Genomic DNA, 26050 nt, shown 5'->3' with positions numbered 1-26050 from the left:
ATGTGACTAGCAATCACTCCACAATCCTAAATATTGCACCCTAAGAGGATACCGAATATCAGTTAGAGAGATTAATGTTACAGAGAGTTTCTTGGCTACTGAAGCCCGACAGACAGTCTTCCCCCACCTTTTATAAACAGTGAGGTTTACTGTGTTTTATAACCACGAAATTAAAGTCGGCAGAGTTAATAACCAGCCTCGGTCCCACACCATCTGCTGTATTTATAGATAAACACTGTCAGTGACTTGTTTATCTTAACTCGTGCCCTAGAGGAATTAAACACTATTATGAACTCCATTGTAAAAACCCTGTACATTTGATGGGAAATCAAGATTAATTTCAGCCTTACAGTAAGAACAGTTTTAAATAGTAGTCTCCCCAGATGAGCTACGGAGATGTGATCATTTCTCCTTTTTGCTCCCAAAAACCTTGTGCAGCAGCGCCTAAGAGTTGATGCAGACCAAAACTCTACTTTGTATCATTTATGTGAAGTGTAAATGCATTGTAACAAAAATGTGGTGGATCAGACACAGGGTAATGGTTTAAAAATAAATGTCAACATTCTTGAAATAGAAATTAAACATATCACAAGCTGCAAAAGCTGTAAACCTTCAATTAAAGTTTTAATTAAAACATAACCTGGAAGAGGTTGGAAGAGTGACTGGAAGAAAAAAACCTGATGAAATGAACATTTTCATAGAATAATGCTTCAGATATATTTTTGGAGCTGTCTTTTTCATTGTTCATGTATCCCATGGCATAGTTAAAACGCCACTGTCCTATTTCCATGTTTGAATAAAAGAGTGCCAATCCCATGACAACATCCTAGTGAGAATGAAACTTCAAGGATGATCTTCTTGAGTCTTCCAGGGTTGGTGTTATTTCTAATTTGGTCAATATTTTCTCATCTGAAGGGATGACGATTTCAAAATTAGACACGAGTTTTGAATTTTTTCACCTAATGATCACGAGTGAGATCCCATATATTATGAACCCTTTAGATCGTTAGAGAATGAAAACCTCCTTCTAACGGAGCTCAGGGGCGTTGCTCTGGGAAGAAGGGAAATATCCATAAACAAGTACAAGTTTGAAAAACCAGTACGTTAGTAAAATGAGAAGCTGAGTATAAACACATACATCGTGGGTCTAACACCATTAATACTAAAATGTGTGTTGTAAAAACTAAACCAACTAAATAAGATGCTTTTTATAGACGGTGATAACATGCCATCAATGAGGCATATTTTATCTAGTTCACAAACGTCAAAGACGCTAAAGTGATGTCTTAGATTTATGTTCTAACACTGTGGCCAAACACGCGGTGGTTGCCAGGGGCTGGGGGAAGCGGAAACTTAAGAGTATGAGTAGAAGATGAGGAAGTCCTAGGAATCCGCTGTACCTCACAGTGCTTATTGTTAACAGTGCTGAATTGTTCGCTTACAGTTTTTCTCAGACAGTAGCACTTAGGTTAAGTGTTCTTATCAGTCACAATAATGGAGGTTGGCAGGAAATTCTGGAGGGGATGGATATGCGTGGGGTATAGACTGTGGTGATGGTTTCCTGCTGTGTGGTTATCTTCAAACTCATCAAGCTGTCTGCGTTAAATATGTACAGCTTTCTGTACATCAAAAACAAAAGCAAAGCAAAAACAGAAAACATATCAACGAGTAAGTATGGCTCCTTCGAGAACATCTGCCCTGATCCTTTGCTGAGAGCCGGAAGCTCAGTGTTACCAAGGGACCATACTGACAAGTCTAGCATCTGCTCTCTGACCCCTTGGTTGAGTGCCTGCTTGGTGATTATGGCGAGTTTCAACTGCACTAGTAAAATACCTTGAACGTTCTACAATTTTCTTAATAGTTTCTGCAAATAAGGAAATCATCACTGAGGCAGCAATCCAAGTGCAAATCATACTATTTCTGATAACTAACAGTGGACTTGATCAGTTAAGTATTACTGTTTTAGAAGGCAGTGCTTTTAAAGCTTGAAATTAAAAAAAAAGAAATCTGTCACTGGTAGCTTTGGGCTCATACAAAATAGATCTAAAATATAGATTGAAAATAGGGATAGAATATTCGTGGCTAGAGTATATTTCTGTAAATACACAGGTGTGGATGTAGGGTAGAGCGACAAAATTGGATGAGATTCTTGGAGTATCTAATTCAAACTTCCAGCGCAGTGATCAGTCCTGCCTTATTCTTTTATTTTATTTATTTATTTTTGGTGGAGGGGATAATTAAGTTTATTTATTTATTTGTTTTTAGAGGAGGGACTGGGGATTGAACCCAGGACCTTGTGCATGCTAAGCATGTGCTCTACCCTCCCCCCTAATTCCGCCTTATTCTTGACTGGCATCACCATTCCAAGAATGAGCCGTTTTATACTTTGTACCCTTCTGTTACCATTGATGATCAGTTCCAATTGAAATAGAGTTTAAAATATTGATTTTAATATTTAATTAATTTTAATTGAAATATATTTTAGACTGCTCCTTTATCACCTCAAGATGACAAATCTACCTTTTTTGTTGTTGGTATCACTGCCTAGCCCTCTGGTTGCTCTGTGTGTGTGTGTGTGTGTGTTTGTGTGTGTGTGGTGTGTAGATCACACTGGAAGGGGACCACAGAGAGCAGTGCTTCTGAAACATTGGTGGGAATCTTCTGTTTAATCTTCAAATGCCTGTTTGGATTCAGTAGGTCAGGGATGAAGCAGAGGTTTTGAATTTTCATGACTTCCCAGGTGATGTGGATACCACTGGCAGAATGTCACACGTGTGTATAGAATGAGAGATGCGTGTTCACACTCATGCAACACACAAAATGCTCTACCTGCATGAAGATGCTGCTTAGCACCTGACAAGGTGCTTTGACCAACACTTTAATTTTATACAACAAGCCAAATAGAAATGATTAGCTCAACTTAAAGCGACTCGGGCTCAGCGTCGTTGTCCAAGATCACAGAGTTGATAAATAGTGAAGATGTGGTAAGTAGCAAACTTTTCTACCAATTATATATAATATATATATATTTTTAAACACCTAATGGAGACCACAAAAACACATAAAAAAACATTTTCAGGTTATCCAGCTTTCTCCAACATGGCAGCCAACGGGATTACAATAAAAAGCATTTAATAGTACGATCTGACGGCAAATGTTCTGCTGAAATTCACAACAGAAGACCTAAAATCCAATAGCTAAAGCATCTGAGATGCCTCACATATACCTGTCGGATTTATCAACTTGCACACAGCTCCGAAATACACTCCTCATTTCAACGCAGTCAAATAACTCAATCACTTTAACCTTGGCATTTAACAGAAATATATTAAAAATGAATGCTGCCATTTTCAAGGTGATTATCTTAGACTGGGCCATCAATAGGAGTATTTTCTGTTTTTACAGATGCAGGCTTAGGATCATGTGTAAAGCTTTCCAGAGTATTCCCCAAGCAAAGGGCACACAAAAAATAATACACAAAAGATCAGTGTAACCATATAAAATCAGACTTGGCTTTTTTTTTTTTTTTTTTTTTGGTTGCTATAATCTATGTCTACATCAATACAACCTGAGTCTCAGATAAAAAATATAAAGTAACCCCTCTTGTTTAAATCTGCTTATATCTGGAATGAGTTTAATAGAAAAAAAAAAACAAACAAACGTGTTCCCAAAATTGAACAGTAATTTTTACCTTGAATTATATAATTTCAAGGAGAACTGGTGATAAGACAATTGTAACAGAAGAATGGGAACATTTTACACCATATTTTACCAATTTTATAAGTTTATGTTTTCATAAATGAAGGTTTCTAATGTACCACATTTTTTAATGAAAAAGTGTGTGTGACAATACCATTAATTGTCCAGACGTCATTTGGAACTGAGTAACTGACTAATTGTCTACCCTTTTGGAAATGTGTAAGACTTTACCTGGCTGGTGGATACATTTATTTTTTTTTTCATAGGATGGAAAACACCCAGGAAAAGAGAGTTAGGAGAAAAAAAATAAAAGGCTAGAGATACGTTTTTGGAAAGTCTTCACAGTCATTTGCAATGATGAGATGATCCAGAGGGTTTTGTAAGTTATTGAGTTTTAAAATGGAAAAAAAAAAGTGTATAACTGCAGTATTTCTTCACTGCACATACATTTGCAAATCTTCAAGGGAAAGTTGAATATAAAAGTATGAAATATGCTGCTAATTCTCTTTTGCAGTCTCCTTGGGAAAAGACACCACATCCATCTAATTTACAGTATAACACGGCTGTCACGATGCCACACCCATGCATTTATCTAATGGCCAAAAGTACATCTCAGCAGCTTTCACATTTGAAAAAGCGATCTGTCACTGTGTAGTGACATTTATATCATTGCATAATGCGCAGTTCCTTCTCACCCCTAACCGCCGCTAGCCAGGGGTCTTCACATTAATCACACATTTTTCACATATTATCGCCGTCTCTTACAATGTGAATTCACTGTCCCAAGTGCAGTGCTCACGGTTACCCAATCAACAAAAATCGGTTCAGAAACTCTTTCCCCTGGCGATTAATTCTAGCAGTTAACGTTTGTTCACTGAGGGACAGAGAGAAAGCTTCTTGGCCATTGGATTAGGAGAGATCTAAGGGCAAATTTTTGAGAATTTCTCGGAGCTTCAGTTTTCTCATTTGTAAAAATGGGACTAGCAATGCCTATGTTTGCGAGGTATTTTTTGAGGATGAACAGCTATATTAAAAGTAATAGTAGAAGAAAAGAACACTTGGGGACTTCGATGAGGAAGAATGTGACTTTGTGGGGCAGCAAGGAAGGAAAAAATAGGATAAGAGAAGGGGTTCCTTTGGGTGTGTGTGTGTGTGTGTGTGTGTTTTATTTTTTTTCTCCTTCCCTTTCCCTTTCTTCCCTTCTCTTCCTTGTCTCCTTTCTTTGGGAAGCTCTTCCTAGGCCAATTTACTGAAGCAAAAACCTTCTGTCATTTTCTATCTCAGAAACCTGATTCCAGATGAACACAGTAAATTTAAAGTTAGGAAAAACAGAGTTGTCTAAACTGTCCCACGAAGCACACGTTCTGCAGAACACTTTTCTGTGCTAGACAAATCAAAGAGCCCATAAGTAAATGACTTTGGAAAATTCTACATTAGACAAAATAAATTATATGCTTTTTTTTTTTTTTTGCTGCAAGTATTTTCAAGATTTTTACTGTACTAGTGGGGCACACTTTATTTAAATTTATTTTCTCCATGGGTTATATTTGGGAATCCATTAAAAAAAAATGTGATGCACATGAGAACAGCGTATTCCCAATAGCGGTCTTGCCTTAAGCCTGAGTCTATGAACAGGTGTGAGAGCCTCAGCTGTCCACCCAACACGTGGCATCACCTAGAAATCAGGCCTGGTGTCTGAAGTCACTGAAGTTTGGAGACTGGGTGTGACTGTACCAACCCAGCAAAAACTGTCTAATTCAAGAGCAATACTATTCCACAGATGAAAACTGTCGACACATGGTAGAGGAGACATGGTAGATAATGTTCCTGGTGAACGTTAACTCTCATCTCTCCTCTCATTCATCTATCAACTGAATGGTAAGTAGAGGGAGAAGATAAAAGGGAGAAAAGCTTAAAGAAAGGTGAGAAAGAAAGATAGTGGACTTGGAGAAAGGCGGCGAGAGCACTGAAGAACAAGTCTTCACCTTGGGGTTGGGAACGCTTTCCTCTCTTTGTGGGGAAACATGGCGCGGTGGGAGGTGTGGTCTTGGCAGTCTCTCCGTGCACCAACGTCAATGTCAAGTTCACCTTATTCTTAAAAATAAGTATGAGATGCAACATCATCATCTCTACTGGGATTAAATTATACCTGAAGCAGAGAGGGGCTCATTATTGTTACTCAAAAACACCTTCAGCTTGCATTGCAATACAAGATATTGGCCCTTGTAAATATGGATTTTCCAGCTGCTTCATCACCTTAAATAAGCTCACAGAGACATAATGAGAATTGGAAATAAAGAGAGGCTACCAGTAAATACAGACAGTAGAGCAGAGTGTAAAGCAATATGGCGGAGTGGGAAGAGGCCCGCCTTTGGCTTCAAGCCACAGATTCAAGTCCTTGCTCTAAAATTCGCTCAGTGTGTGACTGGGTGTACTTCAACCAACCAACCAACCAACCAACCAACCAACCAACCAAGTCCTTTTGTGCCCAGGCTCTTATTCTATTAGATGAAGACATTCATATTTATTGGCTGATTGTGAGGCTTAAATGAGACAAGACGTATAAAGTATATTGCCGAGGGCCCACAGAGGAGCTATATATATATTTTTTTAATTAGAAAAGTATGTTTTGAACGTGGTTGCATATCGGTATTCACTTTGGAGCATTTAAAACTGAATTCCTTGGCCTTATCATGATGGGTTTTGATTTAATAGGTCAAGGGAGAAGAGGGGATAACGTACTAGACATTCATAATTTCAGAATCTCTCCTGACACTTTTAATGAACAGTCTAGATGGAGAACCACTGGGTAGAGAGGAGAAGACACACGATTTTGGAGGTGTTTTGGAGGTGTCTGGAGACAGAGCAGGTTGTAAATCACACCACTGTGGGCTTAGTGGACTAGAACTTTGTAGTGAGAAAGAGAAAGAAAGAGGTCGGAAAGTTTGGTTCAATAGAGAAAGACTGAAAAGAATCAAGAGTGTAACCAGCTGTATGTGTCAAGCCAGCTTCTCCGATTGAAGAAAACCCTGTTTGGATCAGTAAGAGATCTTACCGGTACCAAGTTCCCTTTCAGCTCGCTGGCAGTATTAAAAGACCCCAAAACAACTAAAAGCAGCAGTAATCCGTGGTGGAGGAGGGTGCTGGAATGGAAGTGTGGGCCAAAGAACAGCGAGAAAAATTAACTGGGTCGAAGCAGCCGCGTGGAAGTGTTGGAAGGAGCTATTAGGGTTGTAGACATGTGCTCAGTGTACGTTTCCCCTGTAATAACTACCATATGTACTTTACACAAAATGCCATTGTATGTCTCAGGCTGTCTGTTACGCTGGGGAGAGGGGCAGAATGGAGGTGCTGGTGCTGGATCACAGCCAGTGGGGAAACTGAAATCATCACTAAGCAGCATCTTCCCGCACAGACCGCAGTGACACACAGCACTGGGGCACCGAGCTGAGGTGCCCTGTGAAGAAAGCCCTGCACTCTGATTCACAAGGCTTCTTTCCTTTCAGATGGCCTTGACCCCAACTAACGCAGGTGTACAAGCAGGGATGAGAGGCGTCTGGCCTCTTTCTGCAGCCGAGTTGTTTTGAATGTCCCTTTCACATGCCTAGGGCGTGTGGCCACCTGACCACGGTGCTAATGCAAGGGCAGAGCATCCGCCCTGGAGTTCTGGCAGACTCCCAGCGTGCTGCAAACTAGGGAAACTCAGTGTTCAGCCTCAGCGGCAACCGAAGGAAGCCATTCCACCCCAAGCTGGAAGCCAGCAGAAAAGAAGGAGGCAGAGGGAAGTCCTCTGGCACAGACCCACACTTTAAAAGCAGCACCGAACACTCACGCTGCCCAGCAAGGCAGCTTCCATCCACTCCACATTCTTTTATCGAGTTTGAAAACCAGTTTGTCTACTGTGATTTGTACCACAAGCCCCAAATAGATGCTTCCCAAAGAGTAACAGATGAGAAAAATAAAAAGTATGTTGTACCCAGTCTTACAGATTACTGGACACCAATATGATAAGAGAGCCTTCTTACAACTTTGAGATTAAAAGACTACTTACTGATGTTCACAAGGCTGTACAAGGTTGTCTTGGACCCATGAAAAGAACTCTAGAAGATGGTTTGAGACAATCTGATACTAATAGAAGACGAATGATTGTCATTATCAATGGATTCTCAACAAATGTCTACTCCAGGCTTACCTCCCTCATGTCTAAGTACCGAGTGTTATTTTTTTTAGAGTCCCCCTTTAAGATGATATCCAGCATGTAGGTGCCAGAGCAACACCTATTACGTGCCCACATATGGTGTTTTATGGGAATTCATCTGATGCTATTATATTGTTGTCACAAGAACACTTGGCTCTCTAAGCCAGGAATACACATGCTCACAATAAATGATTTTTATGGTTCCACACACACAATCATGATGCACAGAAAGGATAAAGGAAAGGCTGCTTATTTCATGCAGCTTTGGCACTAACTCCATCCCCAATTACAGGCAGCGAGGGGATTGCATGGAGCCAATGAAAGCATAAGGGTGGAAAATGGAAAAGATAGCACTGTGCTCTCCTATACTGGAGACTGATATTGTTCAAACTGTTAACGGTATTGTTTTGTCGTTTTACTTCTCCCCATGATCTTAAATGCTCCTTCCTTCTCTAGTAGATGCCAAAATGTAGTTCTCATTCATCAGTGGCGACTCTTTAATCTTCCCTTCCTGGCTCAGAGCAAACAACAAAGGGAGTCACGGATGATTGGTGGGAGCTTTCATGCTCAGTGGCAGACTTTCCACTCCCCGCCTCCCCGCCCTTAACAACAGCTAAGCCTTTAAGGGTGGAGTTGGGAGAAAGTGAAGGTAGGAGACAGCTGCCCTCCTGTTGTTTCTGTGGAGGGTTTGTACACTTCAGTATTTCCAGATGATAGCTGTGCGTGAAGCAGTTTCTGCAAACGAGGAAGCCAAGCCAAATTTGCTGGGTTTCAGGTCTGCAGGCAAAATTTAAACCAGCTGGATTTTATTGGGAACTTTTGCATGCGAGTAAACCTAGTGGTGAAACTAAAGCCAGAGTTTGTCTCCACTGGAATGGGGCCACATCCTTAGGGACCGCCCCTCACCCCTGTCTCTTCCCTTAAGGGAGTTCTGAATTTTGAAAGTTCCTAGGAGAAATCTACCAGATTACTCCTTGGAGTATCTGATTGGAATCGTAGCCAATGAGGATGGAAGGTACAACCAGAAACGATGTCTCTCTTAGTCAAATCTTCAGAGGGATGAGAGGAAGCTATGTCTCTCTCTGTAACTTGATTTTAAATTACCCCCAATTAAACCAGCTAATGACTTCCTCTACACATGTACATACAAACACAAAAGCCAACACGTACATATATTCACTTAAACTCACACACACACACACACACACACACACACACGCCTGATCAGAATGGCAAATAACACCAACATACTGCCTTCCAGCAAACACACTTTCAAGGATCCTTTTGTTACACTTGTTCCCCGGGAAATGTAACATTTATAATCAATTGACAATTATAAATTTCATATCATTAGATTTGCACAGAGCAAAAGTTTCACATCAGATTTTGACTGTGCCTGAAGTGAAAATTACCATGTTCCTTGCTAAAAATATGCAGTTTTATAGACTGAAACATTGAAGTTAGCAGCAGAAAAGAAACATGTCCCATTACGATTATTTAATGAGTCTGGGGTACTTTATTTATAAAGCTATTTAGAATGTGGAAAACAAAGCAATAAAAGGTAATTCAACACTAGAGAAAACCCTTTTACTCCAAGTATCAATTTAGATTTTTGAAAGAATGAGTATTTTTCCAAGGGCAGAGAAAAAAAATGATATAGTCTTTCATAAGATTTTAGTATAATCATAGGAAGGAAAAGTTCTTGGCAGACTACTGGTCTTCTTGGCATTAAAAAAAGAAAAAAAAAAATCACTCGAGAGCTGGTCCTATACAGAGGAAGCATGGAGGTTGTCTGAAAATGTACTGGCCTTAAAACATATCATTAGTCACCTGATCCAGAAATATCAAAGCACATCTAATGTCAGAAATCATCTATTTCTGTCAAACGATTACCGAAATTTAATTTGGGAGAAACCTGGGGTCTAGGGTGAGTATGACTGATTTCCTCTGGACTCCCTGGGGTGTTTAGGGACCGACCTGGTTTCCTGGGTTCCTGTACTTTATGTTACAACATAGTACACAATTTCAAGCATCCTTTTGTTACATACACATGTTCCCTGGGAAATGTAACGTTTACAATCAATTGACGATTATACATTTTACATCCTTAGATGAAAGTTGAATATAACGGTTGTTAAAAAAAAAAATCAGTTTCTGGTGCCCCAAATTGCCTTGTTTGAATTCTGCCTCTGTTGCCTTCTGTGTGACCTTGGGTAAGTTACTAACTTCTCGGTGCCGCAATTTTTCTTTGATAAAGAAAGAGTATCTAGTTCATATATTGCTTATAAAGATTAATCAAACAACACATAAAATGAATAGATTAGTGTTGAGCACTAATTAGTGTAAGCCTTCAATTAGGTCACAGGGCTTGGAATAAACAAAAGACAAGTAGGTTAGTGTCCATCACCAGGGGCCAGCGTTAAACTGGCAATCAGTACATTTAGATGTTTATAAAACCTTCATCTTCAGGATACAGTATCTCATATAGCTTCAGCTTTCTCCATGTTATTATTTCACATTGTTGAGGTGAATTTGCAAGCAGATCCATGGAAATGTTCTTTACAGTTTTGTCAAACGGTAGGATTATTCTCAAGACTTTGTCCAGACACTATGGACATGAACGCAGTGTTTCTGAGATCTGCTCCTGGCCATTAGTCATTCTTTCTGCAGTTTCCCTGAGGCAGGTGATAATGCACTCGGAGTACCCCAGCACCTGACAGTCATTGCTTTTCCTAAAAGGTGATGTCAAATGTAGAGCAAAATGCACAGGAAACCTCATCTGTTGGCTTTCCCTCTCTCCTCTAAAGTTGACGCCTTCCAGGACAGCCCCCACTTATACCGTCATTGAGTGTGGACCATTCCCCATAGTCTAATCTGGAAAATGAGTCTGACTTACTGCTCTCCTTGGAAGGGTGGGCAAAATCCAGGGTGAATTTAGCAGGGCTGAGATTTTTTCTGTGTAGAGTTCTGATGTAGACTCCAGCTCCCAGGACACAACGTCCTTTAAAGTTGCAGAAGCTGGCATGGGAAGCATGACTTACTCAAACACATTAGGGTTTCATATCAGAGGTTCCAACAAGGAACCTTATCTAGCTGATCCCCTGCCACCCCCTGCCCCGGCTTTTGGTTTCTCGCCACCTCCACGCATAATTTCACCCAGTGCAGGGCTCATGTTCTGCGCTGCTGTCTGAATATCAGGGGTGTGGGCTGCAACTCCAGAGATGACACCGCTCTGAGGTTTTCTGACTTGGAATTTTTATCCATCACATCAGTGGTTATCCACGTGGACAAATGAAACTGTGGGGCCAGTGAGAGTTCGTTCAGTGATCCGTGTTTACTTTTTCATGTTAATAACGTGACGATCTTGGTACTAATACATCTGGGTTATATTAATAATTTATTTGTGCCTAATAAGAAACAGCATCGCCTCACCCTTCTTTAATTAGAACCAGCGCCTCTCTAGCTGTTGACCCTGGGGATAGCTCATCGAGCGGGGATCAGTGGGAGGTGGTGAGATCTTTTGCTCCACTGGCTTGGTAAGCAAACTGAAACACATTTAGGAGTCATGACTCTAGGGATGGTGTCGTTTTTGGTGTTCCGAAGCCAGTTCCAATGGACGAGCGACCTGCACACCTTACAAGAAAGTCTTAGGACACCAGTTGAATGTCCTTCCTACAATTCAATTCAATTCATGTCTGACACCATCTACCCAGAGATTGCATCAGATTCCAAAGGTCCTACGAGACTGCCCTCCTCCCCACCACACACTGCAGATGCCAGCCGCAAATCTAGTTGTTAGCCTGTACTTCTGACCTACTAGCTATAAATCAGAGGTTCCCAGGGCCTCCTCCTCTGGTTTGATTAATTTGCTGGCTGCCTCACTCAAAGAAACATTTTAGTTACTAGACTGCTGAAATATTATGAAATGATATAATCAGGAACAGGCAGATGGAAGAGATGCAAGGATCGGGTGGGGCAAAGGGCTCAGAGCCTCCATACCCTCTCCAGGTGGACCAGTCTCCCATCACCTCCATGTGCTCACCAACCTGGAGGCTCTAGGAACTACCTTCTTTAAGGTTCTCATAGAGGCGCCATTACGTAGGCATGACTGGTTAAATCATTGACCATCGGTGTGATTCCAGCCTCCTGCCCAGCCCCTCCCCTCCCTGGAGGTTGTGAGGGGCAGTACTGGAAATCCCACCCTCTGATCCCTTGGTTGGTTGCCCTGGCAACTGGGCCTTTCATTTAGGTTACCTAAAGGCAGTCCAAAATTCTCCTCATTAACATAACAAAAGACACTTTTGTTGTTCTTATCACAAGAAATTCCAAGGGTTTTAAAAAGAGGGTCCTGGATCAAAGACCAAATACAGTAGACCTTTGTATCTTGGGTTCCACATCCGAGGATTCGACAAATTGTGGATCAAAAATATTTGTGGGGGGAAAAAAATTCCAGGAAGTTTCAAAAACCAAAACTTGAATGTTCTGTGCAGTAGCAAGTATTTATTTATATAGCATTTGCATTGTATTTACAACTACTTCTAAGGCATTTACATTGTATTAGGCATTATAAGTAATTGCAAAGAACATTAATAAACAGCAATCACAATTAAATAGAGTCAGGAGACCAGAAGGACTGACTCCCGGGCAGAGCCCAAGGGGAAGAAGAAAGACTCTTCTTTCCTGGCAAGGACTCAGCCAATGAGAAGCCACGCACTCTGTTTACTACAGCCCTCCCCACTTCCTTTCCCCTCTGTCAAAGCCTCTCCTCCCCTTGCCCTGCGGGAATGTGCATGTGGCTTGCTGTGATTATAGACCCAGAATATCTAGTTTCTGAATACACCTATCTGAGTCTGTTTGTTTCAGGTCAGCATAATCTAGAGATGATTAAGCCTGTATGGGAGGATTGCATAGGCTAGAGGCAAATCCTACACTGTTTTTGGCAAGGGACTTGGACATGCATGATTTGTGATGTCCAAGGAGGATCCTGCAATCAATCCCCTGCAGATGATGAGGGATTACTATATAAAATCAATGTCACAGGATCTCAAAGCAACCCGTGTTCAAGCTTCTCCAATGGAGGTGCATACATTTATACTTAAAGTGATGGTTCAAGTAAGAAAACATTGGCCGACTTTGGCTGATTTCAGGAAATACTCAATGAGAACTTCAAGCGAGCGGCTCTTGTAAGATCATGAACAACAGAATGGAGTCACTTACGTCAAAGGAACCTAACACGGCGCTGGGAGGCCATTAAGGAGTTGGAACTTACACACATCCACCCCTGAATGCAACGTAAACTCGACCTGGTCATCCTGAGACCACCTGGAACCTGTCTTCTCTACTCCCTAGAAACCACAGCTTAACAAGCAATCTCCTGCTGGCAAGTGGTTGAATCCCTGCCAGCACCAACTGCATTTCTATAAAGGTAACCCAGGTGACTTCTCTGGGACGTCTGTGTGTCGCCTGTATGAACCCTGCCATTTTCCACTTCCCTCAAAGCACGTTTGAGTTGCTGCTCTAATTAGTGCCTCTAAAATTGCCATCCTTAAGACTGCAAGCAAGCTCTTTTTCTTATTTGCAGCCTTTGCGTGTCTTGGTTGACGTTCTTAAAGGGTGGTACCCAAGGAGACAGGATCTGCAACGCCTGCTTTCCCTAATTCCATCTCAGAACTACTGAATCAGACACTTGAGGGTGAGGACCCAAGAGTCTGTGTTCAATGAGCCCGCCGGGTGATTCCCTTCCCGATAAAGTTTGAGAATCATTGCTCTAAGCCACTCTCTCAAGGAAGGCTCAGGAAATGACAAGGATGTCTGCTTGAAATCTTTCATGACATGGTGATGTCTGCTGTCCATGAAAAATGGAATACCAGGTTGACGCGATGTAACAGGCTTGTTAGGTTGGTCTGTTTCTCAGTAGCAGAGAGGTTATGAGTTACGTAAGTTATTTGATATATATTAAATTAGATTTTTCTTTTCTTCTAAAAGGTCTCTAAGAGATCATCTAAGTCCGCGCTGCTTAAAAAGCAATTCCTGGACAAAGAGCTGTAGCATTTCCTGGGAGTTTATTAGAAATGCATATCTTAGGCTTTTACCCAGAACTACTGAATCAACCGTCTGCATTTTAACTAGAAACTATATGATTCTTATACACATTAAAGTTTGTGACCAGTTGTCCAAATTCATCCTCTGCTCTAAAATCATCCAAGGATTTATTTAAGAAGCCACTAAAAAATAACAAAAAAAGAAGTTACTCATCCTGAACAAAATAAGACACCTTAGATCTTCCAGAAACTAGTCTCTCCCATCATCTGTGTGGCATCTTAATGATTACACAAAAATTATTGATTTGCATCCTTTTCCAAATCCCTTGAAGTCTATAAGTAAGAGTTAATATTTACTGAATTTTATTATGTTCTGGATGTTTCTTTACATGAATTAACTGATAAAAATCTTTGGACCAACATTCTGGGTTGGGATTAATATTCCATTTCACAGGCAAGAAATTGAGGTGAAAAAAAAGTAACTTGTTCACAGTTACTTATCCTGTAAATGACGGAAAGATTATTCAGACCCAGACACGCTGGTGCCATCTTGCTTCATCAACATGAAGTTCTCTAATAAGGTCAATGAATACTTCCAAGCGTGGCATCCGATGACGAGAGGTATTGTTGCAGATCATGGTTTTTAACCAAAACTCATGATTGGGGTGGAGGAGGAAGGGAGATGAAATATCCTGTGTATGCTTTAGCTTTGAAAGCTAATAACAGTTAAATACATGGATATATCCCTGTGGCCCAAACCCAAAGAACTACCCAGACTTCCAGGTAGCATAAAAGCCTAAAGTTAGTTGACTGTGGGTGAAAAAACTGAATTTGGATATTAGGTGGGAACTAAAGTCATTCTAAAGAAATAGTTAATTTGTTTTTATTATTCTTCGTATCATTAACTTATAACACACATGCCTGTTCGCTAAAGAAGTCTAAAGACTTTGCAACTAGTGAAAAACAAGATCCTGAAGGAATGATTTTTTAAGAGGAAAAACACACATTTATACGTGAGGGTCTATGAATTTGATGGACTACAAATTCACCGTGGAGCCGGTTTAATCCAGAAAATACAAAATACTGGACTATGTAGGGGCTGTGTTATAAATATGAATACTGAGTAGAGAAATGATGTTGAATGTTCCTTGGAAAACCAGCAGACTTTTTTTTTTTTTTTTTTTTTTTAGCACCTGGACTGAATTTGAAGGAAACTGGACTTGAATTAGAGTTTTGTGTAGGAACCAAGAAAAAGTCAGTGGTTTTGGCTAGATGAAGTGATTTATTTGAAGCCAAAACTTAACATAAAGCTCCTGGAAGACTGACCTATATGAATTGGCTATAAGAGAAAGTGATGTGTGTGTGTGTGTGTGTGTGCACGCGCACGTGTGAACGGATGAGACATAAAGAGAGAGAGAGGTTTTTGCAATGAAAATGCCTTTCACAATTCCCTTAGCTCACTGTTTAATTTACAAAGAGAATCTGCATTCTTCCTTTCCCAGACAGCCAGTGGTCAGACGACAATAGAAATTAAAGCAAGAGTTTACTGAAGTGAGTTGGTGCCTCTATTAATCCATTTTGCACCATCTTTAAATAATTTTGCAGAAAAATAGGTGTAAAATTTTATGCACGTTAGAAAAAAATGCATAAAACTATGTATTCGGTACCTCTAGACCTAACTGGGTGTGTTTAAAGAACTTCCTATAAAAGTACTCACTCATGGTGTGCTATTTTTAGATCGAGACCCTTCACTGGGAATAGACAGATGAAATATTGTGAGGCAAGACGAGCCACCACCAAATTAATAATGGAGACCAAGAAGATGAATAAGACAGTCCTACTTTCAAAGTTGACATCGAAGAGGAGCCCTCAGTAGACAGAAGGGTGAGAAATAAGGCTACAAAAAAGAATTAAGTTGTAGATATCGCTCCTAATCAGAAGGGCTCTTTTCTTAAGTTTCTCAAAAGATCAGACACATGTTTAGGAGTTTTTATATGAATACTTCACAAAAGCCAAGTAGTTTTGCAAATCTACTTGGGGACAATTTTCTTTCATCCCTGTTACTTACGGACAGGGTTACCTGTATCCTCTAGTTCATTAAGAAGATAATACACATTAAGAGCAAAAATGTGTTCAAACCAATCGCCTGTTTCAGCGTTGACACCATCCAAGGGTCAACTGTAAAAATTGTTTCCTACTTTTCAGGCTTTTTGAAAGTAGATCTGTAAAGAGGAAAAGTATTGGAAAATAGAAGGAGGCTGAAATGTTTTTATTCATGTGGGCAGGAGCAGTCTGGTCCTGTGAATTCCTGATTCTCTTGGTCAAATACTTGAATAGAAAAATTCCAGCATAAGTGGAAACACAAATGAGTGAGGCTCTTTAAATAGGGAAGCTATATTATTAGGAGGGTTCTGATAAGGGGGCAAAAAAACAGACAATGGTGTTCAGAAAACAGTGTTGGCTTAGAGATGTAATAGACTTTGGTTCATCTATCCATCCATCCATCCATCCATCCATTCACTCACCCGTTTTTGAGCAGCTAATGTGTACCAACTGTGTCTTCAGGCAGTGGGGTGAAGCAGGCCACCCTAAGGGCTGCATGGTATTAAGTCGTGCCTCTCTGAGCACAGACGTTTCTCATTCCCTGAGAGGTGTGAGCTAAAAGCGGCCCTGGGACCTACAGCCAGTGACTGGGCTTTTCCCACATGTGGATTAGAGCAGTGGTTCCCAAACTTGCTTGAAAATCAGAACCACCTGGGTGATTTTTTTCTAAACAAAGACAAATTTCTGAGCTTCACCCCAGATCTACTGAATTAGAAAAATTGAGGTCCAGGTCAAATATCTATATTTTAAGCAAATCTCTAGATATTTCTGAGGATTAACAGGTTGGAGAGCCAAGAATTCCATGTCCATCTTCTCAGTACTTTGGGGTTGTCTTTGTGATGATCAGTTTCTTCATTAATAGTGGAAAAAAATAGTGCTCCTAATACAGTTGGGAAACCAGCTGTCTTTAGTGAAGGATTACTATAGAAGCTCCTTAAAATCTGTACGGTAAAACATACAGAACATACAGATGTTTTTGTAAAACATCAGAAAATGAAGCCCTGTGGTCCAGTCCTGAATCCGGTGCCAAAAACAATGGCATTCAAAGGCAGGGCAATTAAAATGTATCAAATATTTGCTATATAACAGGCACTTTATACACGCGATCTCATTCAGGCTCTCTGGATGAATACAGTGTCTCTGGCAAGCCCTAAGAGAGGTACAGCCGAGACCCCTTGGATTCTAGAGCAAGGCTGTGCCATCTGCAAGAGAACCCATTTGCCATTTGAAATATAGCTCCCAAGACAGAGACGTGGATAGAAGTCAGGACTGATGGGCCGTGGTAGATGGCTTCATCACAAGGATGGAAAGAGCATCCTTGTAGACAAGGGAATGAGGTGAAGAGGGAGTGGAAGGACCATGGCTAGAGGCATAGAGTGGGCGGGGCTTTCTGTCTCAGGTTAATGCCCGGCAGAGAGTATCCATCTCAGAACATCTCAATGACCAGAGAAGCTGGTGGCCTACCGGGTGGAGGACAACCACGCCCTCTTCATCCACCCAATGCCTGCCCGCTCACTGGGTGTGAAGGGAGTAGTTGTGTTGGCAAGATGGCAGCCAGGCCTGGGCACCCAGACTGGATTCCCTCTCCCAGGCTCCCCACAGACTGGCAGCCCATGCTGAACGCCAGCCCCCCCAGCAACAGCAGAGACCTGGACGGAGACCGCAGTTTGGCAGGTTGGTGGCAGACTGATGGCACCATGACCCTCCCACCCTGAGGGAGGCAGCGATGCATCCCTGCTGGCGTTTACCCCTACTCTGGAGGTGGGTTTGCCTTTCTTCCTTACCATCCAAATACCTACCCCACTGCCTAACCTATCTGTGCAGATGCAACCTGCCAGTGCTTCACCTTGGACCTTACACCTCCTCCATCCCTCCCCAGAGCTTTTCTGCGCCTGCAGCACACCCTGCACGCTGGGCTCCACTCAGCCTTTATGGACACACTGTACACAATTTCCAGGGAATCAAGGTTCATGGGACTGCCCCTGAGAAGCAGGAGATGGAATCCAGACAAAAATGTCTTTCCTGTTCTTCTGCCACGAAGATCGTCCTGAGATGCATTTCTCCAAGCACCTTGGAAGGTTCCCAAAAGGAACAGGGCAACTTGGAAGAGCTGAAGTGATAATGTGGGTTCGTTACTCTCAACTTCATTGGACAGAGTCTTAAAGATATGGGCTCAGGAAAACACTGGCTAGTTTGCCAGCAGAGGTCAGAGCGATTAAAATGAGGACTCTACAATGGGAACACAGACTTTCCTAGACCCCAAAGAGTGAGAGATAAGACCGAAAAAGATCTCCAGTATTGAAAAGCCCAGCATTTCTGAGTTAAACAAGTTGACTCAACTATGGAGCAAAAATCAGATTAAGGGTATTGCATTTGAACTTGAGTCAATTGTTTAGATTAGCTTAAATCATTGCATTAGAGAGAGAGCAGCATGGGGCTGAGGAAGCAAGAACATGGGCAGACTGGGGAACTAAGTCAAGAACACATTTTTTTTTTTGATTGTGGATACTGGCACATGTAACTGACTAAAAGCAAGTAGATTAAAAACTTAACACCTTTTTAAGAGACGATGTCGCTAAGGAAGCCACTGGTCTGTTTGCAAAAAATCTGTGACTGCTAAACTGTCAGACTATCTGAGGATACAGTTTAGGAGAGCACCAGGTTCCCCAAAAAGAGCATCCTTCATCCAGCCTACTTCAGACAAGGCTCTGGAGGAAGATGGATGAGGAAGAACCTTCCAGAGGGCATGATGACTGCCACAGAGGGGGTCCTTCCCATTTATCTGAGGAAATCCACACTGTCAGAGGCTTCAAACACCTGCCAGGCAGGAGCTCATTACTGGAAGCTCTGACGCTTCCATTTTTTTCCTTATTTTGAAAGGGAGATTTTATGCCACCCCTGTTAATATATAGATGTGGGCACGCATGCCTGTGCGTGCTTGTGGGTTTGTTATTTGTATTGGGGGTGGGTGGCAGGGAATAACCAGCATTTGTCGTTCATGGGCTGCCTGCCCGTTGCACGGCACTATGACATCCGGATTGCACATCTCATGATATCCTGGTCTTTGAGCTTGGATGCAAATTTGGGAAACTGTGGGTCTTCTCCCTTGGGGAAAGTGTAAGTATGTTCTCTGTGTGGACAGAAGAGGGAAAGAAACATTTGGTAAGAGGAAGGGTGAACTGTGGCAGGGTTCTTGTCAATTCGTCACCATACTTTGCTTCTGGCAGAAAGCTGTACTCCAGTTTCTAGCCTCTCTTGCAGACAAGGGTGGTCATGTGACTGAGTCGTGGTCAGTGGGAGGCGGGTGTGGGGGACGTTTGCTCCTTCCACTACCAAACTATAAAATGCCCCTTTGTGTCCACGTGACATTCTGTATTCTGTCCTACCCTGAGTGGAGTGGAGTGGAGAGGACTTTGAAGTCCGCCCTAAGGCAGAGACACATGATGGGAAGAGGCTTCTGCTCCGAATGACCATTCCTTACGCTGATTGGAATTTTTGTTATCAAAGAACAGATGCCCACGGTGTGAAGCCACTGAGGTCTGGAACTTGTCAGTCATATCAGCTAGCACAATCCTAAAATCCAAAAGAAATTGTCAAGGAGAGGGGCAGATCATCACGTCTGAAGCTTAGAAACGAGATCTGCCCTAAAGATCGTAAATGAACATAAGGGAGAATGATGGAGCAGCCATGCACGAGAGCGCTGAGGGGAAGATTCCGGCGTTAACTCTGGTAGAAAGCCTCCATCTGAACCTTGAGCACCACAAATACTAATTGGCCAATTGGATAAGCCCACAAGGTAAACAAGAAGAAGTACCATAGAATTAAGAGCCAAGAGTGATTTAAAAAATATATCAAGAAAGAGCGTTAAACTTTTGTTGAAGGCGGCTTAAGATTCTAGTAGAACAAGGAACTTCCAGAATCCCTGAAATCGATGAGGCTGGTAAACCGTGGGAACGCTCTTTTCGTGAGGACCAGCCTGGATTCCGCAGATCCGTGTGTGAGGGATGAAGAAACCCAGGCAGCTCTTGGGAAACTTGACTGTGAAGAAGACGAGATAGCTGTTAAGTGGCAAGATTTTTTTTTCCCTTCTCGTACAAATGGGGATCCTTAAGAACGCTGAGAAATGGATAGAGTACTTCTACTTCTCGTAGAACGGCCAACTGTCACCACGGCCGGTTGCTCTTCCACAAGAGAGTGACTAAGAAGTACTGAATGATTTCAAAGGTAATCTTCCAATGGAGAAAAAGCATTCACTAAAATCCAACATTTGGTTTTTTTTTTTTTTGAAAGGGATTTGCAGTCTAGGAAGAGAATTTCTTTATTCTGACACAAAGAATCTGCAGAATGCTTCCAATGAATGTCATACTTAATGGTGAAATAGTGAAAGAATTCCCTGTAAGATCAGGAACAAGACCGGCAGGTTCACGACCGTCATTAATAGTTAACGTTCTCCTGTGGATCCTATACGTGGAATGCGGGAGACAAAGAAAAAAGGACCTTCCCACCCGCTGCCCCGCCTGTAACCGTAAGTCTGTTTTCTATGGGAGTTCAAGATTTGCAGATACTAACTACTGTATATGAAACAGATAAACAGCAAGCGTCTACTGTCTAGCACAGGGAACTATATTCAACATCTTATTGTAAGCAATAATGAAAAAGAATATGAAAAGGAATATACGTGTGTGCATGTATGATGCTGTACACCAGAAACTGACACAACATTGGAAACCTGATTATACTTCAATTAAAAAAAAAAGGAAAGGTGTATGCATTAAACAGAGGCAACAAAGCTATAATTATTGAAGAGCATAATCTACGTAAGAAACAGAAAAGAATTCAAGAAATTGTTAAAATTTGTGTATGTGCTGCTGTATGCAAATTCATATATAAAAACGAACTGAATTTCTGTAGTCCTACTACAGAGTTTGAAAATAAAATCCTATGAAAGTATAATTTGCAATTAGCCATTGCAGTATTTAGAAATCCCTAGAAATAACTGTAGCCAGATCTACAAGAAAGATATCATTGAGAAGTCATAGTAAGAAAAATATTAGTAAGAAATATAAGTAAGAAAAATATTATTGAGAAGTTTTTTTTTTTTTTTCTTGAGAAAATAATGAAAACTTGTTGAAAGACATCAAAAGAAAATCTCCATGTACTGGAAGTCTTAATATCATTAAAATAATAAAGTGGCAAGTTTCTGGCAGCAGCTCCCATATGCCCCATTGGACTTCATTTACAAAACACAAAATCAAAGATAGAAGTATTGAGGATTTCAACACAGTGGCTGCAGAACACAAAATGCCGCGCTCAGGGCTCATCTGAGGCAGAGCACTGGCCACACACCCACGAAGCTGGCCCTACTGATACCCAGGTCCTGCCTCCCTATAATGTAATTTTATTAGTTTATTGGACATCAGAAATTTTAACCTCTTGGTGATTCTCATCTTCAGTAAAGATTGAAAATCACTTCCCTAGAGAATATCAGGCATCTTTATATACACAGTGATGTATCATGCATACATGGACCAGGGTATGGTGGGTTACCTCCGAGCTGGGGTGGAAGGAATGTGATGGAGAGGGGCACTTAAAACACTTAAAAACTAATGGCAGAACTGTGGAAAACAGTATGGAGATTCCTTAAAAGACTAGGAATAGACTTACAATGTGACCCAGGAATCCCGCTCCTGCGCATATATCCAGAGGGAACCCTACTTCAAAATGACACCCGCACCCCAATGTTCACAGCAGCACTATTTACAATAGCCAAGACATGGAAACAGCCTAAATGTCCATCGACAGATGACTGGATAAAGAAGATGTGGTATATTTATACAATGGAATACTATTCAGCCATAAAACCCAACAACATATCGCCATTTGCAGCAACATGGATGCTCCTGGAGAATGTCATTCTAAGTGAAGTAAGCCAGAAAGAGAAAGAAAAATACCATATGAGATCGCTCATATGCGGAATCTAAAAAAAAAAAGCAAAGCATAAATACGAAACAGAAATAGACTCACAGACATAAAATACAAACTTGTGGTTGCCAAGGGGGCAGGGGTGGGAAGAGATAGACTGGGATTTCAAATTTGTAGAATAGATAGACAAGATTATACTGTATAGCACAGGGAAATATACACAAGATCTTACAGTAGCTCACAGAGAAAAAAATGTGACAATGAATATATATATGTTCATGTATAACTGAAAAATTGTGCTCTACACTGGAATTTGACACAACATTGTAAAATGATTATAAATCAATAAAAAATGTTAAAACAAAAAAACTAATGGCAGAGCGCTGTATCTTAAACTGAATGTTCGACATCTTTATTCTTCATAGTTATTTTCTTTGGCAACTATCAATCCCTTTAAAAATCTTTTAAGACGGCAATGGAAATCATCCTGTTCGGGAAGAATGGATAAATATTCAAGACCCAGTTAAAAAATTTCTCCCCTTACGTAACCCAGATAACATGTCGCTGGGTGCAGATCTGAGCCTGGGACTATGATCTACCAGGTCATCACTTTTCCATAGGAGACTACGGATTCAGGCAACAGTGATTTTTGAATTCTTTCCATTTCTGTGGTCTTAGCCAGTCTCTCTGTCTCTCTCCCACTTCTCTCGTCCCTCTCCATCCCAACTGTCTCCAATTCGCTCTGTGCTGCAAGACACTGGAGAGAAGGGAGGCTGGGTGGCAGCGGAGGTTTGCAGTCAAGTGCAAATTGGTGGCCGAGGACCAGTGAGGTCCTGCAGGCAGGAACTGACATGGGCTCTTTGGTATGTTTTCAAAGTCCAGATCTGAGACCAGAAAGAAGAGGTCTGCCTGGGAGGGCTGGGGAGAGCGCTGAACAGACACAAGCTCGTTGTCTTTACTGTTTCACAGGCGGCAGGACACGGTGGGATGCTCTGGGCCAGCCTGGGCTGGGATCCTGCACCCACCATGCCCGGAACCTGGAGGCTGAGCTGGTCATCTCACCTCTCAGCCCCCTCACCTCCCGGGTGACAATCCAGAAATCATAGCATCGAGCTCATGGGATGATTAACATGAGATGAGAAACGTGAGCAAAAGTAAGCACTCAATAACTTCTAGCTACTCTATAATTATTTATAATTATTATAAGACTCTGACCTGGATACATCAACTCACGTTACTTCCAGACAAATTCAGGTTTCAAGCAAGTGCTTTGCAAACTTCCCAGAGTAACACATTAGGGAGTCATGACGTCCACTTTGTAGGTTGTGCTCAGCGTTGGGCAAGAAATATAGGGGGAGGGTATGGCTCAGTGGTAGAGCGAATGCTTAGCATGCACAAGGTCCTGGGTTTAATTCCTAGTACCTCCATTAAAATAAATAATAACAAATGAGTTGATAAATAAATCTAATTACCTCCCTTCACCAAAAAAAAAAAAAAAAAAATGGAGTGGAATCATGATAATTTTTTAAAAATGGAAGACATTGCATGTAAACATCTGATGTAAAATGCATTGCTTGCTGTGGTCTGAGGGCAGGGGAGTTTGAAAAACAATGCTTCTAAGCCAAACACATGTGACTAGTGGGAAACTCTCCCCAGCTGTCCGGTATGTTCGACTCAGTTCTGCCCCCTTCAGGTAAAGTGAGCAGAAGCTGAAGGCTTTGGAAACCAGCTCTAATAATGGCTACTTTAAAAAAAAATTTTTTTTTTTATTGAGGTATAGTTGATTTACACAGCAAAGTGATTCCGTTTTATATGTATATATATATATATATATATATATATATATATATTCTTTTTTTAGAATATTTTCCATTATAGGTTTTTACAAGCTATCAAATATATTTCCCTGTGTTATACAGTAGGTCCCTGTTGTTCCTCTATTTTATATATAGTAGTGCGTATGTGTTAATTGTATAATATATGTTTTTGAGAATGCGTGAGCCTATGAACTGGGGTGACATGAGAGGTCGGGGCAATGAGAGAGAGTCCAGTCAAAAGACTCCGTGTGCTACTACTCCCCAAGTACACGGGGCAGGGGATGAGAGTGTGTTAGGACTAGCCAGCCTTAAGGATTTGGCTTGTGTCTTTATGCAAAACGTTTCCAATTAATTCAGTGACCCAGAACTGCGACGGAAGGCCTTTCAAGTTCCTTTAATTCTGTAAACCTGTCCCTTAAAATTCCTACTTTTAGTGGATCAGGTTTGAAGCAAAACCCTCATAATGTTTAGTCTTACTAAGAGAGTGAAGAAAAGAGAAATCAGTTTGAATTCTCATTTTCCTAAAACCTTACGTAGTATGTCAATGTTTATGGATTTGGGGGTCTGTATCTACTATCTCTCCATGAATAGATATATTTTTTGCTCTGTACGGGATAGAGTAGCCAGATACAATGAAAGCAAAACATAACAATAATTAAAACCATGTGGGAGGAATCAGAATTAGGTTGCTTGGAATGGCATTCTTAGGGAATTTATGCCTATGGAACTGAGTTATCACTAGCTTGCAGGAACTACTTTTTTTTTTTCTAGATACCGTTAAATATGGAGAAACCACTTATAAATAATCATGATAATGTAATTGCATATATGGCTGTTGGCTTAAGTTACTTTGTTTGGTATTTCCTTCTGTAACATTATGAGCCATTCCTTATAAATACCTTTACTTCCAACAGAATTAGCCACCTAATAATAATCAGAGAGGAAGATTATTTAGAAATTACCACTCAGCATAAATAATGCTGCAATTTTCCTCTTTGTATCGTGATTTCTACTGAAATCTGTCTGTAGTGCTAATTATAGAAACTGTAGAAATCCCACAGAGAGCTCTGCTGGAATCAAAATCATGCACTCTGGGTTGTATGTCTATGACTGAATACATAGCAAATCACAATTAAAAAAATTTTTTTTAATTGAAGTACTGTCAGTTACAATGTGTCCATTTCTGGTGTACAGCACAATGTCCCAGTCATGCATATACACACATATATTTGTTTTCTTATTTTTTCCATTAAAAGTTATTACAATATTGAACATAGTTCCCCATGCTCTACAGCAGAAACTTTTTTTTTAAATCTATTTTTATATATAGTGGCTAATAAGCAGATCACAATTTTGATCATGTTGGCTAATGTGTTATCTCTTTAGTATCTTTAAAGAAAAACAGAAAATAATTAAAAATGTGTGTATGTGTTTATAGTTAGACAGATATAGATATAGATATAAAGATACTTGCATAGCTGTATGTGTCAAAATTTGCATAAATATAAAGTTTTTTTTTGCAATAGAAATGGTAAATATCTATTATTCCCTCCTGGAAATGGTGCTCGTGAGTTTGATGGTTACGACAAAGGGCCCAGGGGCCAGAGGTGTTTTGGGACTTGGTTGCAGGGACTCTCCCTGAAGGTGGGTGATGGAGGTGTCTTGAATGCTACATGATTACATCATCAGGTTTTTTCTATAAGACTCACAGACAAATCCCTCTCAACTACTTGTCCACTTTGAGACTGGACAAATGATTTAAGTTCCTAAATCTCAGGGTTCTTATCCTTAAAACAGAGTGAATAAAAGCTTTAGAAAATGTGTTTTCCATCCTCTCACTACAGGCAGATCAGCAGATATATTAAAGACCAAGGGGAGATAACCAAATCCAACTAAACCCAAGGGTAACTATGCTTCACTGAGGTTGGGACAGCCAACTAGCAGATTGTTAACGACCCCAAGGAATCCAGCTTTGAACGTACAGATCCTTGACATCCCTTCTCACAGTGACTCTGAACTTAGCCATGTGACTTGCTTTGTCCAATGGGGCATTAGTGAGCACAGCAGGAGCAGAGGTTGGATAGTACTTGTACGTGGCGCTTAGCTGCTGTGGATGCCAGCACCACCACGAACAAGGTCCAGAATCTACTGCTGAAGGGGTCACATGGAGGAGAACCATGCCATGCTTGCCAACCATGCTTGCTAAACACCATCTCGGACAGTCCGGCCTCAGTCTAGCCACCGGATGACTGTAGCCATGTGAGTGACCC

The 26050-nt window shown here is 41.0% G+C and overlaps 1 protein-coding gene across 1 annotated transcript in view; it reads right to left on the bottom strand.

The window, feature by feature from the left end:
• The window catches only part of GFRAL (GDNF family receptor alpha like), a 52554-nt gene that overhangs the window by 4937 nt on the left and 21567 nt on the right, over positions 1–26050 (bottom strand). The window lies entirely within an intron of this gene.

The sequence above is a fragment of the Camelus dromedarius genome, chromosome 19 (genome assembly GCF_036321535.1).
Source record: "Camelus dromedarius isolate mCamDro1 chromosome 19, mCamDro1.pat, whole genome shotgun sequence".
Lineage (NCBI taxonomy): Eukaryota > Metazoa > Chordata > Mammalia > Artiodactyla > Camelidae > Camelus > Camelus dromedarius.
The sequence above is the reverse complement of the archived record's forward strand: the minus strand, read 5'-3'. Positions and strand labels throughout refer to the sequence as shown.